Source organism: Solanum pennellii, chromosome 4, assembly GCF_001406875.1.
Source record: "Solanum pennellii chromosome 4, SPENNV200".
Classification (NCBI taxonomy): domain Eukaryota; kingdom Viridiplantae; phylum Streptophyta; class Magnoliopsida; order Solanales; family Solanaceae; genus Solanum; species Solanum pennellii.
In genome coordinates, this window is record NC_028640.1 from 13453408 (window position 1) to 13470467 (window position 17060).

At 31.2% G+C, this 17060-nt stretch overlaps 1 pseudogene; it reads left to right on the top strand.

Moving 5' to 3' along the window:
• The first annotated feature begins 3456 nt into the window (after positions 1 to 3456).
• Positions 3457 to 4100, top strand: LOC107016523 (annotated as a pseudogene).
• Positions 4101 to 17060: the final 12960 nt, after the last annotated feature.

A 17060-nucleotide genomic window follows, 5' to 3' on the forward strand; every position in this document is an offset into this window, starting at 1 on the left:
TGGCCTACAAAAAAAATTATATTGTTTAGATGCAAGTGGTTTGATCCAACCCCAAAAAGAGGTACGAAAGAAATCAAACAATATAATATCATTGAAGTAAAGCACACAAGGGAATATGAAGCTTAAGATCCTTTTATTATTGCACAAAATGTTAAGCAAGTGTAGTATGTTCCTTATCCCTTGCGTCCTGTCACGACCCAAAAATGGGTGTGATGGCACTCGTCTTATCCCACCAAGACAAGTCAGCCTAAAACCAAATATCTAACAAAGTGCGGAAGTAAATGACAATCCAACAACAATTCCTATTATGAAACCAAGTCATATTAATCCAATCCCCAAAATCAGGTTGTCCCGTGCACAAGCCTCTAATGTAAATATTAGAATTGAAATAAAATAGAAGTCTAAATGAAGTTGTCTTTCAAGTAAAAACAAAGTCATAAACTGGAGTAGGAAAGTTCGCTGAGATGACAAGCAGCTACCTCACAATCCTCCACAAGATGCCTCGGAAACGAAAAGAATGACAGGTATCACGAAGATCCAGGCTCGTATCCTACAAAAATTTGTAGAAGCAAGGGGTGAGTACCAAACCACGCGGTACCCAACAAGCAAACCTCTAAACACAAGTTAAGTGAACAAAATACGGGCACTTCTTACACCATATCTAAACCTCCACGCTACAGTCTAATAGTTTACAGTTTACCAAACACACAACTCAATAACCACACTCTATCAGTTTACACATTCTCAATAACAACTCAATATTCAACAGTCACAAGCTTCACAGAGAAACACTCACAAGATCAACAAAACACATGTTCAAGTTCATCAATAATAAAATGTGTAATGCCATGAGATGCAATGTCAAGTATAGTGATGCATGTCTTCCCTAACGATACACACCCGCTGTCTCTCAGTCCGGGACCCATGGGGGACATATCTGTCCATGCATCTGTCGCGGCGCACGACACGACCCTCGATAATAGTAACCTTCGCGGCGCGCGATACGTCCCTCGAAATATGATATCCATCGCGGCGCGCGATACGACCCTCGAAATGGTACATCCTCTTACCACAACCATGTCTCAAGTACAATGCAAATTACATGCTCAAATGAAAAATGAGGAGATAACCATTTTGATACCAAAGCTCAATTTACAACAAGGAATACAACACCAACAAATAAGCAACAAGTCTCCAAATCATTCTCAACATCACACAAGAAAATACACGAATTTCATACGCTTAACAAGGGTTTAGAAATCCACTTGCCTTAGCCAATCGAATAATTACTCTTGGACTTGAGCCTTCCCTTTCCGTTGAGCTTCTGAACCAATGGAATCTATTCAAATATATATATTCACAATAAGGTTTCAGAACTAACAACACTCACACTTTTATGTGTTTAACCTTGACCTAAAAATTCACTAGAATTTATAATTGAATTCGTAAATCTTGATGCCAATTAACATTTCAACTATCATAATTTTTCAAGTTCCGAATCTAAGGTGGAGTCCACTCTTCTCAATATCATAATTTGAATTATATTCATATAGTATAATATACTTAATACTTATTCATATGCACCCAATATTATATATAATAGTTAAAGTTGTAACACGATGTTCATAAGAGATTTCCAACATGAAACTAAAACACGAAAAAGGTATCAATTTAGGTAAGAATCTTACGACCCACTCTTCTATGAATTCTCATAATAATTGTGCATAAATGATCCACTATTTCAAACCTCACAGTGATATACAATAAATTCCTAGCTAATAAATCAATTAGGTTAGCCAATCATACCCTAAACCCTTTCAAAATTGATTGGCCAATACTCACTTTCTCAAATTCTATAAGAAAACGACAAACACATACATAAATTTTCTCTGCCAAGAACTTATTCCAAATCTCCAAACCCCAAATTCAATTCTAATATAATATTAATATATATATATATATATATGTGCACAACAATTAATGCTTGTATGCAAAGCAATTAGCTGCATCATATGAGAAATTAGAAAAGCTTCAAATGGTTTTGTTTTTCTTTACAGTTCACGTGACTTTTTCTGTTATAAATTTTTTTTTTTTAACATTCAATGTGCTTTCATTGTTGTACACACATATATATATAATTTAATATATAATATTGATATGTATGCATATGTATGTGCAGAAAATAAGAAACTAAAGAAAACGAAACTTACCTAAGCAGTTCGCAGCCGCAAGTGCAGAGAAACCCTTCGCCTACTTTTTTTTTTCTTTTCCTTATTTGAATTTATTAAGTACTAATTGTGATAGGTTTTACCCACATATTTTATTAAATAAAGGCTAACTAGTATAGGGACTTAAATAAATTATCACTTTACCCATAAACTATCGATTAATTAACTCAAGTTAAGCAAATATTCAAAATTTCCAAAAATGACCTTCCGGGTCATTACACGTCCAGATAAAGCTGATTGGTGGGTGGTTATTAAAACCAAAACCATGGGCCGTATGGAAGTTGAAAACATGTTGGATGTGCCAAAATGATGATTCATCAACTGTTCACCACACCGTCGATATTTAATTAGAAAATGATTTAGAGCATCCCTAACACATATTAGAAGAGGTTGATATGGAAGAACTAACAAATGAAGGGGCAAATGCAACAATTCATGAGGATGAGTATGAGTATGATGATGAGGATGAAGATGAATATGAGGACGAGGATGAGGATGAGGATGAGAATGACAACGAGGATGAGGATGAGGACGAGGAGGATTAGTAATTACCATTGTATCTCCGTATTGAGTGCTTTATAGATTTATTAATGATATAGAGAGTAATTTATTAATCTATCCTCGTGTGCCTTTTGTTTTAATTTCAATAAGTTCAACTTCATATGTTCTCGTGTGCCTTTTGTTGGATGTTGTTTTCCATATTATTTTGTACTTGTGGTTGTGGCTTTATTTTATTTTAAAAAGTGATGAACTGCTAGATAAGCTACTAGATGATGTTTGTCTCTCATATCTTCAATATCTAACAACCGTTGACTTGAATGTTTTTGTTACTAATTAGATGACAGGTAAATGTAAGAATAAAGATATTTATAATGGCCCCAAAAAGAAAAAAAAGAAAGAAGGTATGGTTAGTAGACAACAAACACGTATACATATAAGAGCAGACAACACAACATCTCTCCCACCAAAAGACACTCTGCCACAATGCTATTCTAGGCCGACCGTGCCTCCACATATTAATCCTCCTTCGACCTATATGCATCCACCACTGGAATATACTCACCCGCCCCCTCAGGTACCTTTGATGATGACCACATCAGGGAATGCTACCCCACATGGATACAGTGTTTTGCCTCCAGAGGAGAATCGACTAACGTCAAGTGTCTCTCGCACTAATACTCACAACCCTGCAGACTCACAGCCATAATCATCATCTGCTTCACAACTTATGATGTCGAGTATTCGCATTCAAGGTAATAGTTCTGAGCCTAATACTCCTACCACAAATCAGTCAGATACACCTGGTCATGACAATACACAAGTTGGCATGAGGGACATGCATAATAGACTTGTCATTAAGCCTGAAGGCTACACGTAAGTTTTTTTTTTAAAAAAATATGGTATGTTTATTATTATATGATTTAATTGTCTTTGTTTTAACTTGTAACTGTTAAAACTTTGTATTACAGTTTCAATCCAGATGATGCTGTGGGGATCATTTCTCAGGCAATCAAAGAACTCTATAGAGATGCTTATCCTTCATGGGGCAAGTTCCCTAGCAATCTCAAGAGACAAATATTTTTGGATTTCAGGGTATGTTCGAATTTATTTGTTTAACACTATTAAAATACTTGTCTTCATTAATACTTATCAAATAAAATAATTTGTGCTTTGATTGTAGAAAAAATGTGCTTGGCGTCCGGAACATGAGGCCAAAATTTTTGCAAACTTTCACAAGAAAGCTACGCATACTCTTGCTAGTTTGTTTAATAAAGCTCGTAGAGATAATAACAAACCTAGCTGGGTTCTACCGGAGGATTGGGCAAAAATTACTTGTGCATTGGAAATATGATCCAAGATTTAAGAAGATGAGTGAGATCGATAAAAAGGCAAGATCATCTACTAAGGGTGGTTCTCTACACACAAGTGGGGCTCAAAGTCAAGGAAGTGTGAGGAGGAAATTGGTGTGTATCATTTTTCTTTGTGTTTAGATATTTTATGTATTAATATTTAATTACTCTTGATTATAACTTTATTATTTTTTGTAGGAAAAGGAACTAGGAAGACCGGTAACTCAAGCTGAGGCATTTAAGGCAACACACATTAGAATGAAGAAAAATCCTGAACATCCAGACGTGTGGGTTGAACCGCGAGCTGAAGTGACCTATGTAAGCCTGTAATTTTAAAAAATAATTACTTATTTTCTAAATTTATATTTCATATGATAACATTCAATTTAAAATTGATATCTTCAAGATTTGGAGGATTTAGATCAAACTCTGCCTGAAGAAAATCAAGGTATGCCACTTACTCAAGAACAGGATGAGAGAGTTTGGTTAGACTTGACTTGTGGGCCGAGTAGATATGGGTATGCATATGGAATGCCGCATAAAACCTTTCGTGAATTTTCTTCTGAGTTTGAAGGCCTAAATAGTTCAAATCATGATGAATCGATGAAGAAAAATTTGGCTATGGAGAAAGAGATTGTTGAGATATCTAGCCAAGCCGAAGAATCACGGGCTAGGGAAAGCCGGTTGGAATTACAGTTTGCGGGTCTTAAGGCTCAATTCGATGCATTACTTGCTTTAGGAGGGATTCCCCCTTGTTCTGGTGATGTCACTTTCCCTCCTCGACCTCCTCAATCTCAACCTACTCAATATCCAATGTATGGTCAACAAAGAAATGTGACACATGAGTCTAGTAGTGATGAAGAAAGTGATGATTATGTGGCAAACACACTACCACATTAGTGAAGTTTAGACTTGTGATAGTTAACTTATGGATCATTTTGTTAACTTTATAATTTTGTGATAGGAATTATTTGTTTTGTGAATACATGATAACGTTGCAATGTATTATATAACTTATGGATATCATGGTTTTTGTTTAATATATAATTATGTTGAAGTGAGTTGCAATTGAGTTGATAAGAGAATATTTAGTAAATGTATTGCTTCAATTGATTTTTGGAAGCGCTTTGAGCTTGATTTGGGTACTGAATTAAAATGACAGGTGACGAGAAGCCGCAGAAATAACAATTAGCTGCCAGTTTTTTTCCAGAAAAAGAGACCTCATGAGGTCTCTTTTTTGCATTATATTTTCCGTAAATTTCATTATAGAGACCTCACGAGGTCGCTAAAAAATAAATGCCGAAAAGAGACCCCATGAGGTCTCTCCTTTAAAATAATATAAAATTAAATTAAAAAATATCTTAGCGACCTAATGAGGTCTCTTTATTAATATATAAAATTAAATAATATAATAAGATGGTGACCTCATGAGGTCTCTATATAAAAAATATAAAATTAAATTAAATAATACAATAGTGACCTCATGAGGTCTCTTTTTTTTAAAAAAATCTGACAATTTGTTGGTGACCTCGTGAGGTCTCCGTTTGGCGACCTCATGAGGTGTCTTTAAAAAAGTGATCTGCATTTTACTGACCTGACGTTGAGGTCTCTTTTTCGGTCGCTTTTTCCCGAAAAGAGACCTCGTGAGGTCTCTTTTCTAGGTCTCTTTTTGGCGTTTTTTTAGTAGTGTCTTACTTGAATTAAGATGATATAATTTGCTTTCTCGAAATTAAACAATAATTATGAATCAATTTTAAATACTATGTCAACGAAAATTTTTGATAAAGGGTGTGCCAAAAAAGATGGACCATCGTAGAAAAGCATACTATCTATTAGGTTAACAAACTTTTGAACAATAAGTCGTACAAATATGAAAAATACAAATCAAAGTTAAAATACTAAATAGAACAAATCACATGGTACATAATTTTAGACTCAAAAGTGAAATACTAAACAGGACAAATACAAAATGACACGGTACATTTAATTAACTTCAAAAGTGAAATACTAAATAGGATAAATACAAAGCCACATGTTACATATTTTTAGACTCGAAAGTGAAATACTTAATAGGACAAACATAAAATCACATGCTACTTGCAATGGGCTGAAAGTATAGCGCATTTTACAATGGAAAAATTAGTAAAGTAATCATAATCCTAACTTAATTAGTAAAAATATTTAGTTAAAATGTTAATATTTTAAAAATAATTTGTAAATACTATTATTTGTCTTTCTTTTTATTTCTCAAAACAGTCCAACATTATATATATTCACTATTCATTTAGACTTTTTCTAGACGTTAATACCATTAAATTTATTTCCATCTTTAAGATTTTCAATTTTTTTTCTCTTTTACCATTTTCACCATTATTGTCTCTCATTGTTGAAAAAGAATTAATTATTCAAGTAAATATCAATTTGTTCAGATCTATCGATTAATTCAAGAAATCTCTCAATACATAAAGGTATTTTCGTAATCATCTTTTATTTTTCGAGATTTCATACGATTTTTTTTCGAAATAAAAATTATGTTGAATTTTTGATTGTATGTATTACAATTTTTTCGTTTAATTTTTATTTTTATATGAGTTTGTTAACATACTCATCAAATATTTATGCATTTCAGAATTTTAGTACTTGAAACACTATTTTCATGATTTTATTTTCATATTTGACATTTAGTAGATTGTAATTTGTAGTAAGCCAGATAAGCATTCATAAATAGTATATCGTTTGATTTTTTTTTTATACATTCATATTTAATAATTTCAAATTTTTCTTATAGGGTTATTAATTCACAAATAAACACAGATTCATATTTGAATTTGGTGAAAAGAATTGGAAAAAAGAAACATAGCAGACGAAGAAGAAAGAGAGAGTCAAAGAAGAACGTTGCGAAATTGTATTCATATCAGAATAATATTCATATTAATTTTTTTTGTGAATTTTTTTTTTACTCATCATTTGTATTTTTATTAAGAATATTGTTATTCCTTTTTTATTTGTAGCCATTCAAATACGTATATTATATGAATTTGTATTTCATAAGCATATATGTATCCATTTTTTTAGCGGTCAATTTATATTTTTTCAGAATATTGAATTGTGATTATATCATTTTCACTATGTATGATATCTCATATGAATTTTTATTTCTTAAACATATATGTATCTTTTTTTCAATAATTAATTTGTATTTTTTTTTAGAATATTGTATATTGATTTATATTATTTTACTACGTATGCTATATGTTTTCGAGAATCTTGTGTTCTTATTTCTTTCATAGTCAATTTGTATTTATTTTTTAAAATATTATATCCTTCCTCAACAAATTTATTATTACCACAAAGTATGCTATATTCCCCCCAAAATCTTGTAGCCTTTCATAAATCATATTCATACATATTGAGATACGTGTATATATATATATGGTAATCAAGTAATACAATTTTGATCACCGAAATACAATTTGTAGTTTGAAAAAAAATCAATTTTAATTTAAATGGTAAAGTGAGCACATAAAATGTAAAAAATATTGGTATACAATTAAAATGAAAACATAACAAAGGAAAGTTGATCTAATAGAATGAAAAANTATATATATATGGTAATCAAGTAATACAATTTTGATCACCTATTTACAATTTGTAGTTTGAAAGAAAAAATTAATCTTAATTTGAATGGTAAAAAGTTTTTGGTATACAATTAAAATGAAAAAATAACAAAGGAAAGTTGATGTAATAGAATGAAAAAGGAGTTTTTTTTTGAAATTGTTAATGATAAGAATTTTAATTGATATGTTCCTTCTCTAAAAACTATTATCTCACTTTTTCATCATACTACTTTTTTGTATTTTATATATTATCATACAATATTTTAAATAAAAACTAGAATAAATAGAAATACGAGTAAAATAGATATTGAAATAAATACAAAATATAAAATATTTGAAGAAATAAATAAATACACATCAAAAAGATATATGAATACAAATATATTTCTTAAATAACTATAAATTCATTTGACATACCTATTGGAATGACTGATAAAAAAAAGATTAATATTATGGCGAGAAAAAAAGAACAAAGTTTTAGTTTTATTTTAAAATGTAACTGGTGAGAAAATTAAGTGATCTTTATCTTCTTTTGGAATATTCTCTCCCTTGATTTTCTCACTTTTGTTATTAAATAATTCTATTCTTTAAATAAAAATAATAATAAAAACATAAATAAGATACATAACGAATTAAAATTTTGATATTTTTACTAAATATTGAAAGTGTTGCTAATAAGCCCTCTTAAATATTAAAATATTAACATTTTAAAAAATTTCCTTTTTACGACGACAATTGGATAGAACATCACCTGTGAAGTAGATATACCCAAATATACACAACTTATGTAGTAAATTACTATTTGGACTAGAAAAAATAAAATAATTACTTTGGGTCAAACAATGTAAACCTTTTTAGTTAGGCACCTTATGATTTAAAGCAAGATCAAAAATCAATGTGATATTTTCTTTATAGGAAAAACATTAATAACTTTTTTGCATATCCACGAAAATACATCGTATAAATTTCAAATGAAAAAGTTGATGCTATACATGACATAAAATATCATTTTATCATGTCGAAAATTGTATATTACAAATTTAATTGTGAAATTTTACAAAAGAAAAGCTGTGAACTTATTAATACAGAAATATTTGATTATTTTACTAAATAAAATTTCAAAACTGAGTGACTTTTGAAATATTTACTTGAAGATAATATCAAAATACTCAAACATAAGTTTGCTATAATTTGGTGACCAATATAAGTTGTAATAACTATTTAATAATTATTAATGTTTGGTTTCTTCTTTATTCATCCACTAACATTAGAATAAAGAATGACATGTCAAAAATGGAAAGTTATATTATTAAACAAATTCAAATATAAAGCAAAAAATAAAAAATTCGAGTATAAAAAGTTAATTATTTACGTTTTAATTAGTGGGCTAGGTTGCACTGAGATGCTTCACTACTAAATATATTTTTTTAGAAAAATTGTATAATTACATGACGTAAGAAAACAAAAATTCCAAAAATTTCTACTATATGAAATAATTAAAAAAATTATTTTTTCCTTCTCTCTATTTTAATATCCAGATACATCATTTTATTTCTATCGGATACATTATAATTTTGTTTTTGTACAATATATTTATTATAAATATTAGTGTTGATCCATAACTCGAATCATTTCAAACTAATATCAGCATGCATCAGGTTTATACATAATTTATGTATTCTTTGCTAAAGAACAATAAAATCGTGACTTATAAAAAAATGAGGATTATTGTAATTTGAGAAATTTAAAGAAAGGATGCAATTATTACTCAAATAATAGAAATTTCTCTACTTTATGCAATTTTTTTAGTGGTCAATGTGCAATATTGTATAATCATGAAAAGATGTCTTATACTATATTGGTATATTTATATTTTTATTAAGTTGAAATACTTTTAGTACTCCGTAAACATTTTTATGTAGATTAAAATTTAAAGAAATTATTTGATAAAGCAATAATAAAATTCTTTAAATTAAGTACTATAAACTTTTTGAATATAATTAATTAGGGGTGTCAAAAATGATTCCAAACATAGGTGATCCACCTAATTCGTTCAGAATTTTAAAGGTTGCACTCAAGATATTGTGAACTGGATTCATCTCAACCCATTGAAGTCTAACCCATTTTAAGAGAATTCTCAATTAAGCTCGATTCAATCCCCAATTTCAACCCGTTTTAAAACTCTTTAGTAAGTTATGTTCCAATATTAAAAGTATGAATTTATCATCTATTTAACATCTTATGTTCCAATATTAAAGGTATGAATTTATCATCTATTTAACATCTTTAAGGATTTATCTATCCATTTGTAACTTTTTTTAAAAAAAAAAATCTTGACCTGAAATTCGAACTGTGGTTATAAAGTAAATATCATTATGCTAAAATTATAGAGATTAATCAGGTCAAATCGGGTGGGTCAAGACCCAACCCGTTTTTTAGTTCATTTGAACTCAACTCATTTGAGCCCATAGTAAACTTGGGCGGGTCAAGGTCCAACCCAATTTCTATTTCAATCCATTTTAATACCACCAATTTCAATCCAATCCACCCAATTGACACTCGTATAATTAAAAATAAGACATGAAAAAGAAGAACGAAAAAAAGCAGAAATAGAAACTCCTTAATTTCTACTTTTACCTCTATTAGTATTATCTCAGACAAAATTTTAAGCTTTCTAGATCAAATTCATTGTGCTAATTAAAAAAAATATGAAGCCTAGCATCCTGGATTGATTCTTCGGTCAACAACCCAATCGATATAAACCCAAAGAGGAAATTAAGTTGTGATGTAAGTGACTATATCCAACAACCATTTGTCAATATCGCTTCTAAAAAAAAATATTAGAAAGCTAGAAGAACAAATGTAAAGCGAACCTACACCCTAGAAATGGAAAACACTCGAGAACCATTGATAGCCCCAAGCGAACCCTTGACCTGACTCAGTACTCAGCAGAAGACTAACTCAATACAAGATGAATCTAAATGCAAAGCTTTAACTCAAAAGTATCAAATCATTAACTCAGAATATAATAGAACATTCAACTGACCAAAAGACAACTTATTTCTTTAAAACATATAAAAAAAGAAAATGAAACAGACTTCCCAAACTATATTGTGTGTCTATGAAGCCTCTAAATAACAAAGATGGAAGTGGGGACAAGACCGATGATATCCTAACAAAACTAAAAAGTAATCGAAATCCTCTGGAAGTAGGGGAGCTCACCAAAACTAACTTGACCTTCAAGTGGTATCAACGAAGCGCCTGTTGATGACTCTTGTTAGCTATATCTACATCATGAAACGATGTATGCCAAAAGGCATCAATACATTGAATGTACGAGCATATAAGGGGAAAACTGAACATAACATAAAATCTTGGCTTGTAAAGAATGAAACACACTCACCTCAACTAAACTAAACTAATGGATTTTCAACTCAATACAATATAAAAATAACAATGAAAATGCAGTTTATCTAAAGCTTTTAAACATTAGATAACAACTCAATGTATTTAAAAATATATTAATAACTCTTATTTGGGAGATTCTCTAACCGACAATCATCAATATAAGCTATGAGATGGTACAACGTCTCTCCACGCTTCTAGAACTGCCATATACCTTTTCTCCATATAAGACATACTCAACTAAGTGGACCACTTACCTATGCTTAAAAAGAAACAAGGAATTATCTAAAAAGTATGACACTTTCTACCCACGTTGGATACATGGTTTATGAGAACTTTGAGTTGTTTGAACTCATCCACGTATCGATGCTCAATAATTCTCTCAATAATATAACACAAATCATATGTTTAAAAACATTTCCTCATCCTCAAACTTTTGAGATTATTACTCAAAATATTTTTCATAAAAAAGATAGTACTCAAAACTCCTCATGAACTCATGTGAAAATCGATCTTTTCACTTATTTTAAATGTAAAAACATTTACTCTTGGGAATACTTAGTCCTTATATATTCATTTTGAAAAATGAAACTTGACTCTTCTCATCCTCATACTCATGTACTCAAGACTTAGAACAAGTTCAAAAAGTTTGTAAAAGACTTCTCCATTGACTCAAAAAACTTCCTCGAACTCTACTCTTAACTTGATCTTGAATTTAAATTATGAAGTCAAGAGTTATGTTTTGGATATGCCAATTTATTAATGAATAGATTTGGTTTGATCAGTTATAATTAGTATGAAAGTATGGATATATTTTAAAAGTACTTAGATGGAGCAAACGACGGAAAATGAGTGGGGGAAGGCGACCCTTGAACGGTGCGCTAACCCCAAAATCTCAGAGGTCTCATCATAGTGCACTGAAGGTGCGGCACACTGATAAACTTGTAGGTTAAACTAGAGCCTTACGTAATAGTCTTAGAGTTTCATTTACGTTTCAAGTTGTAAAATTAGTTTCCCAGCTTAGGTTGAGGGGTTTAAGGGTTAAACGTCAAGGTACAACTTCCGAAGGAACAACCAAGGGGTCCTTGAGTATGACCATAAATCCTAACCCCTAAGACCCCAAGAAACCAAAAAAAATTCAAATTGGTGTGACCTAGGGATGGCCATCTACGACCAATAGATAGACCCACACCCCATAGTTGGGAGTCGTGGTTTGTCCCCAAAATGTCATATTGCATCCCCAAACCGCAGACCAGCAGGATGGGGCACCACCCACCTACGGTCCGTAGGTCATTGGGCGCGTAGGTCATGACGACTTTACTATCTAGTTTCGGCCTAGTGAGGGTCATTATTGTAAATTTCTAATTAGTTAGGCGTTAAGGACGATAATAATTGGTTAATTAAAGTATTTTAAAAGGTTTTAAAGTATTAAAATCCCATTTAGAAGGGATTATTTTCAAAATCTCAAATTCGAAAAACCCTTTAATGGAAAAATGGGTTGTTGAGCCCTGTTTATTTATTTTTTTTTAAAAAAAGCCCACCTCCTAAAATATGCTCTCTCTAGAAGACTCCATTGAAGAGCAAGGTCAAGGTCAATCTAGGGCTCCAAGAATCAACCATTCTTCCTCAATTCTTGTGGAATTCAACCTAAGGTATGGATGCTATTCATCTTTGGGAAGCTATCACCCAAAGATCCCCTTTAACTATGTTTTCAAGAGTTCAAATTTCCCAAACCTAGGGTTTTTCATTCTTCAACATGGGTCTTCTTACAAAGCTATTTCAAATTATTAATTATTGTTTATTATGGTTGATTATCGTGAATTAATATTGGATTAATGGAATATTATGATGATGAAAACTTCCCTTGGACCCATGATCATCCCCCACTTTACTAAATTGATTTCATGATATAAGAATTGTTGAGTATTTGTCTAATATATGATATATGGTTGTTCTTGGTGTAAATACATGATTATAGTATAATCAAACATGTATACTTGAATAACCTAGATCATATGGTGAAAATTATAGTATAGGGTTTTGTCATGAAAGAGGCAAAATGTGGATTTAGATGTGACCTTCTAAGATTGATGAACTTTTTGATAAATTGCTTTAGACTAGATTACCTAGACATGAATTTCTTATAAGTAATGCTTGATGATATGAACTAACTTGATTAGGGATTATATGAGGATCATGGTTGTGTAGTATTGAGATTGAGTTACATGGCTCCTATATGACTATAATTGATCAAGAATGAGGCATGTAGTTATGCTACCTTTACAACTAGGTATACATGATGAACATGGGAGGCATTGCTTGAGAGTAAGACTTGTAACATGAAGATTACTCCTAAGGCTTTAAGGGTAAAAGCTAAAGTGAATAAGCTAAGGATATTTAGACTTTAAGAAAGAACTTATTATGTATGTTGAGTTGTATATGACATTATTGTGAAAAGACTTCACCCATATGACCTTTCATATGAGAACATGAGTTTGTGCATATGATGAATGGATTACTTGAGTTATGGTTATATGTATGTTTCATGTATTGAATTATAAATGGCTTGACACAATATGACCCTTGAATTTAATATATAAAGTGTACACATAATTATGATTTTATGTGCATGTTTTATCTATACTTTGAGAATGAGGTGTCTATGATGATAATGTTGTTGTTGTGTCATTAAAAGGACAATAGCACACACCTCATGTATGAATATGACTATGATGTGATTAAGGTGTCGTTGAAAGGCTAACTCTCATATGCACCCTTACACATGACTATGTATGATATGTTTATGACTATGATCGTATTGTTATGTGGATTGAAAGGCTATTCTCATGAAAACACTATGAATATGATGTGAAAGATTTACTCACATATTGGTTATTCTAAGTTTGAAAGAACATTTTCACCTAGTAAATCAATGAGCTATTATTAAAATATGTTGTTGAGTGCCTAGTGCATTCTTTGATAAACATGTACTTAACTAAAGACTTAATATGACTTTAAAAGAGAATTATGCTTATCACCAAATGGATATGAATATGAAATGGTTCATTCACGCTAGTAGTTTGGTTCCTAATACGATTATCTCATGAGATGAAAACCCCCATACTAGTAGTTAGGATTTCTAGAAGCAATCTCCATATCTCAAAACTATGATTCCAAATCGATCCTTAGATAGTGGATCCACCTAAAAATTAAAATGAACAATATACCTTAGGCAAGTAGGACACCTCTTTTCGGTGTGGGGTAGAACACCGGATTCCATGTAGCTCTTATGGTCTATGTCGATTAAGGGTGTGTTTGGTATGGAGGAAAATGTTTTCCATGGAAAATGTTTTCCTTAATTTTTGAAGGGAAGTCATTTTCCTTAATTTTGAGGAAAATGAGTTGACATGGAAAACATTTTCCAAAACTTTTGTCCCAACCAAACATGGGAAAATTGGAAAACATTTTCCAGAAAATGTTTTCCTTCATACCAAACACACTCTAAGTCTATATTTCCCTATATGATAAAAATATGAATTTTGATAAGAACATGACTTATGTACTATGGTTCCTCAAGAAATTCTACTTAGTATGGATGGGGGTATGGGACTTTATTCGTGCATTGCACAAGTAGGCTTTGAGAGTGATTGTTGTATTCTCTCTTATGATATGATGATTATGAGTTAAATGTATACTTTATGTGAATTATGAACATGAACTATACTTAATACTTCTTAATGAGTTGTACTTGTGTGACGGGTGTGAGACTTCACTTATACATTGTACAAGCAGACTTGTAAAGGGGTTTTGGCGTGGTTTCCATATGCTATGAAGATATGTGAACTTATGTATACATGATCACGGTGACCTAAAAGTGATACTTAGTATAGGAATGGTTATTGGATCCTATCCATGCATTGTACAACTATCGCTTAGGGTTGCCCATGTGATGGTTCTATTATTATGATATGATCTTTGTATGTAACCATGGATGTGGACTATATCTTGTGAAGATTGGTGTGTGAATTATGTTTGTTGAAGACTATGCTTGTGATTATGTTAATATCATTTATGCTATGATGAAATGTGGTTTGTCTTATGAGCTACATTTTCTAACTATTTCAAAGAAGATGTTCAAAAATGGCATATAGCACAGTTTCAAACAACATGTCCCTTTTATGCATGTTTTAAGGATTTTTATGCATAACTTCCATAATTATTACATTATTTGTGCTAACCCATATTTCTACATTTTCTACAAACTGTAGGGTTTGGAGATATCAATCCTACTCTCTGGGAGGGATTAAGTAGATCAAGAAGAAGAAGAATGGTGAGTCTTCATAGTATTTGAGGGCTTTCCATATATCCTTTATGTCTTTGCTTTATGTTTTATACTTCTTGTAAGGGCGGTGTCCTTGAGATTGTATTCAAGAGTTTTAATTCAAATATTATAGATGGTTTTAGATATAGTGTTGTAGACTCACTCTCATTTTATAAAAGACTTCAATTGTAAAGAAAAGTTCTTAACTTCCGTACTTTTCTCTATGTGATTATGTCATGATATTCTATGGTCTTGTAAGAGACCCCTTCGGGGTCAGGTATGCCGTGTTATGTCTAGGGGTTACCCCTAAGTCTTGACATGCTCCATTCCTCTTGGAGCATCGCGCCACCCCTCCGTAGAATGATTCAATGAATGTTTCTTCTCGTTTTCTTAATCTAGCCTCCTAGAACCTATTGTTTTCGTCAAATATCCTTATGTTCAATTGCCCAATATAAGTACACGAGAATCTACTCATTTATCCTAATGAACCTCTCACAAAAGTAGATATCCTCACCTCATGAATTCATCAACTCCATAAACAAGACATGAAAAACAAAACCTCAAGAGCTTTCGATCAAGATCTTCTCGCCTCACCCGTTTGGGCTCTCGCTCGAATCCATCAAGAATTGAAATAATTCAACCTCAAGAACAAATTTCGAATAGAATTTACATGCTTGGCGTGTAAGTGAACAAACCCAAAATTATGAAAACTTACATAACTTAATTTGGCAAAAATAATTCCTAGATTTGCAAAAATCTTGGCGAACACTTCAACTCCTTGTTTCTACCTCTTTAACTTCTCTCTAAAATTCTAAGTGTATTTTAGAATTGTCAAAACTGATCAAAATCATTTTCTATACCTCAAATATTATTTATGACATTAAAAGATGATGGAGAAAGAAAAAAACCAAAATACTCCTCATTAATTTGGGTAAATTTTCTTAATTGGACAGCCAGACTTCAAACAGGCATATCTCCCTCATTCGAACTCTAAATTTAGCAAACTCAATGACGTTAGAAAGATAATTCAACGATCTTTCATTCAATATGTTATGGTCCACCTTACTCGCTTTTAATGAAAGTTATGGTCATTTGAAGTTGACTTAAAACTCACAACTTGAGCATAACTTGCGAAATTCTCAATTTGGCTCTTTCTAATTTAGTTCTTTCTAAATTTAGCTTTTTCTATGGCCGAAGTGTTACACCAAATTTCAACAACAAAATAAATACTTGAATCGAATGGTGGCATATTTTTTGACTTAAATTAGTTATGATATTTACTCCTTTATACTTTTGATCATTGAGTTATCTAATAATCAAAATAATAATAATGTAGTAATAATAATATTGATAGCACTTTAAGAGAAATAATAATATTATAATAATAAGAGAAAATTCATAAGTTCTACCTAGATTATGATTGAAATCTCAGCGATACACCTTAACTAAGGTAAGGTCATATTATGCCGTGAGCTTTTTTTTTTTAATTTTGTGCATTTTTTTGCTTACGGGACATCCAAATATCTCTCTCGTGCCTCAATTGTGTAAAGTGACGGAGTGTGTCGCATCAGACAAAAGGTTTATGAAATTACAAAAAAAATAAAAATTCAGGGGGTAGGACCTTAGATTAGTTAAAGTG